Here is a 4,674-nt window from a genome sequence, read left to right on the forward strand (position 1 = left end):
GACTGGTTGTCTCCTTGCTTGCTCTCTTCTTGGTTCCCTTATCTCTAGCATCACAAGTCGACGCCAGGTGTTAGCTTGTGTGCTATCTAGAGCAAAACTGACCCTCAAACCATGGAACAAACCAGTCTGACCAGTTCAGTCAATTTTGGACAAATGAAAAAACCAGTCGGTCGATTTCAGTTTCGGAATTGACCAGTTTGGTTTTTAGGCCAACTTCTTTTTTGGGTTCTGGGAGGGTTATTTTCCACCCGGCCTCATCACCATTAGGCCTAAGCCAACGTTGGGCATGCAGTTTTGGTCTCATTATCTCGAGGCCCCGAATTCATCCAAAGGGCCCAAGCCCTCAAAAGTCGCATCAGAGGAAGAGGGATATGTAATGCGGGAAACCATGCATAAGGGATAGATGGGACTCACCGACTCTGACATTTCATGTAACATCTAGCTTTAAAGACTTAAGTCGGTAGAATAAATGGAAGACAAGGACAACCCTCCATTCTCTAACGAAGGGGACCAGAAGTGATAGCGTAGTTCACATGCCACCAGGACTTGCCCAGGGAGCCACGCCACATTAAAAGCGTCATGCCAGAAGCCACGCCACATTGAAGGCCGTAACCCAAGCCACCACGTCGCATTAAATGTTTATGCTAAGACAGACACGAGCGAGACAACTTGACCCTAACACCAGGAACAGAATGTTACCTGGGGACTTAGTATAGAAGCACCAAACCCACATACAGAAAACGTTCTCTGAACTCTAAATACCCAAGCTATCACAATACGCATGAGGAGACTAACTTACGCATCGTAGGCTCCTCGGACGACCCCGAGCTAACTTTCTTCTTTGTGTTAGCAGGTGAAGATCCCAGCCCAAATTGTTAGAACCTTACTTAGGCATACAAAATACGATGTTAACAGTAGCGCAGTCTGTGAGATCTTTTCTATAGACATAACATGTCCTTTGTATGTCAGTGCCAACCTGTTCTCAGACAACTCGAGGACCAAAAACCTTATCAGAAGGCATGGAAGCACACTTAGTAGAGATGCAGTAGTTGGTAAACATGCTGATGACACAAGTGGAAACACTCCAGAGGAAAAATGAAGCCCTATGGGTAAACACTACCTAGTTACCTAAATACACCGAGCCCAACCACGATAGACAGGCCGAGTCACGAGCTGTAGGAAGGGTAGATGCTAATAGCGAAGACAAGAAGAAGATGCAGCATGAGCTTCGCGACCTTATGGACAAATATGAAATGATGGCCAAAAAGGTAAGAGCCTTATACTCGGTAAACCGGATGCTCACCAGCAGGAACCTACCTTACAGTGCAAAAGTGATTGTCATGCCGCTGCCACCAAAATTTAGGATCCCTCATATAACCCTACTCATTTTCCCAAGGGAGATTGCTTGCAGGGCCTTCCCGTGGACCTAAAAGGTGTGGCGCAGGCATGTTTCACCTCGCTAGCACCAAACTCAATCTATCACTTTGAGGATTTGGCTCGTCTCTTCATAACGCATTTTATGGCCAACAGAAAGAGAAGGCGTCTGGCAACTTACCTCCTAACCATTAAATAGCGAGAGGATGAAAGTTTAAGGCCTTATCTATCCAGATTAAACAAAGAGCACATGACCACTAATGATCAAGATGAGAAGATTACTCTTGCTGCTCTCTTGGGCAGCGTATGGCCTCGAAACCCATTGACGGTTGAGTTAGCCAGGAAGACCCCCACCACACTACGAGAATTCATAGACCAAGTAGACGGGTTTATAAATGCTAAATACACGCTTCGAGCGTTGACAAGACCAAGAAGGATAATGCTAGAACAGGTTGAAAACAAAAAAGTCAAGACGTCAGTCCAATCCAAAACTGCAGACAAGGCAAAAGGAGGACACTGCAGCAAAAGGAGGACACCAGGTAATGCTAACAATAGAGGAGGAGAAAAAACCACCTCCCCAAGCCTGTTATTGCACAATCCACCGTTTCGTAACTTACAACATGGTGGATTGCAAGTCCCAAAAGGGAGAAAGGGGGAAAGCAGCATACCCGCCCACCCCCAGTACCACACCGACCAACGGGAGGAAAGGAAGCGGTGTCGGGAAAGGTTTTCCAGGCCAAGAAGAAGTGAGAGTCCAAGGTGGCTAGTGTAATGCAAGGTCCAGCAAAACCTCCCTTGATCCCACCTCGTGAAAATGCCCCCTTTGTCGAGATCTGAACCATAGCTGAGGGGTTCACTGGGGGCGGGTCCACTTTCTCTGGAAGAAAGGCTCATGCCAGGAGGGCATGTTTCGAGGAAGTGTATTTGGCTGAACACCACCCGAAAAAGTAGAATAGAGGAGAGCCCGCACTAACCATCACTTTCAGGGAAGGCGACGAAGAAGGGGTCCTCTACCCCCACAACGATGCCCTGGTAGTGACGATGTAGGTGGCCAACTTCAGCACTAGGCGAATCCTCATCGACAACATCAGCTCCACCGACATCCTCTTTTAGGATGCCTTCTCTCAGATGGGGATTGATCATCTGAGAGAAAAAGAACACACCGGGTAACGCTAACAATAGAGGAGGAGAATAGACCGCCTCCCCAAGCCTATTATTGCACAATCCACCATTTCGTAACTCACAACACAGTGGATTGCAAGTCTCGAAAGGGAGAAAGGGGAAGAGCAGCGTACCTGCTCCCCTTGCGCCACACCAACTAACAGGAGGAAAGGAAGTGGAGTCGGAAAAGGTTTGCTAGGCCAAGAAGAAGCGAGAGTCCAAGGCGGCAGGCAGAACTCAATCCCCCGCAAAATTGCCCTCGGTCATCACCCCGCGAAAATGCCCCCTTTGGCGAGATCTGAATCATAGCTGGGGGCGGGTCCACTTTTAGAAGAAAGGCTTACTCTAGGAAGGCACGTTTTGAGGAAGTGTATTTGGCCAAACGTTGCCCAACGAAGCAGAGGAGAGGAGAGCCCGCACCAACCATCACTCTCAGGAAAGGCAACAAAGAAGGGGTCCTCTACCCCCACGACAAAGCCCTGGTAGTGACGATGCAGGTGGCAAACTTCAGCACCAGGCGAATCCTCAACAACAACAGCAGCTCCACCAATATCCTTTTTTGGGATGCCTTCTCTCAAATGGGGATTGATCCCTATCGCTTACAACCAACACCCATGTCATTGAAAGGGTTCACGTGAGACATGGTTCAACCAGTGGGAACCATCACACTCTCCATCTTGGCTAGAAAGGCCCCTCACACCACTTCCACTATGGCTGATTTAATAGTGGCGAAATCCCCATCCTTGTACAACTCTATACTTGGGCGACCCACACTCAACAACCTGAGGGCGATGGCGTCCACTTACCACCTAAAGATGAAGTTCCCAACGCCCCACAGGAGTGGGCGAGATCGGCAACGAACAGGTCCTAGCACAAGAATGTTACATGCAAGAGCTAAGGCCAATGAAAGGCGGGGTCAATATGATAGAGCCCTAGAACGACGATTGCATCCCACCCCCACCTGGGTTCATCGCGGGGGAGGAAGAAGTCTGGGATTAACAGGCTCCCCACCAAGTTGAGCCGCTCGAGTTGGCTTCATTGGACTTGAATCGACTTGAGGCCATGATCGGACTTGGCAGCAAAATGACACCCAGCATGCGACAAGCTATGATACTACTCCTGATAGAACATAGGGACATGTTTGCTTGGGACCACAAAGACATGCCCGGGATTGACCCCGACATCATTCAACACCACCTGTGTGTGAACCCCAAGGCCAGGAAAGTCAGGCAGAAACGACAGAGTTTCAGAGTCGAGAAATGCGTTGCCATCACGAAAGAAGTCGATTGCCTCCGAGTGGCAGGAATCATACGCAAGGCACACTACCAAGACTGGTTGTCCAATGTTGTGCTCATGAGGAAGGCCAACGACAAGTGGAGGATGTGTGTCAACTTCACATACTTGAATAAAGCTTGCCCTAAGGATAGTTTCCCCCTTCCCCAGATAAACCTGATAGTGGATTCCACCGTGGGACATCGCATGCTTAATTTCATGGATGCCTACTCGAGGTAAAATATGATTTGCATGGACCCCAGTGACGAGGAAAAAGATGTCGTTCATCACAGATAGGGGTTTGTACTGCTACATGGACATGCCTTTCGGCTTAAGGAACACAAAGGCCACCTACCAACGGCTGGTCAACCTCATGTTCAAGGAACAGACAAGGCGGAGCATAGAAATTTATGTGGATGGCTTACTTGTGAAGAGCAAGACCCCCAAACAGCACCTAGCCGACCTGCGTGAGTCCTTCGCGGTACTAAGGTGATACCGAATGAAACTCAACCTAGCCAAGTGTGCATTCGGTGTAGAATCCAGAAAGTTCTAGGTCTCGAAATCGGAACGAGGAATATAGGCCAACCAGAAAAAGGTGGAGGCCATAATTAATATGGCGCCACCACGAAGCATTAATGATGTGAAGAAACTCGATGGCTGGGTAGTGGCTGTTAATAGGTCTGTGTCCAGGTCGACAGACAAGTTCAATCAAGCCTAGGGTGAAAAGAAGGCGTAGAATTGGAACAAAGAATCTGACAGGGCATTCGAGAGCCTAAAGTAGTATCTCGCCAATCCCCTTCTGTTCAATCGAGCCTAGGGGTGAAAATCGAAATAGTCAGTTCGGCTTTTTCCAAAAATCAAACCGAC

This window comes from Juglans microcarpa x Juglans regia, chromosome 6D (genome assembly GCF_004785595.1).
Source record: "Juglans microcarpa x Juglans regia isolate MS1-56 chromosome 6D, Jm3101_v1.0, whole genome shotgun sequence".
Classification (NCBI taxonomy): domain Eukaryota; kingdom Viridiplantae; phylum Streptophyta; class Magnoliopsida; order Fagales; family Juglandaceae; genus Juglans; species Juglans microcarpa x Juglans regia.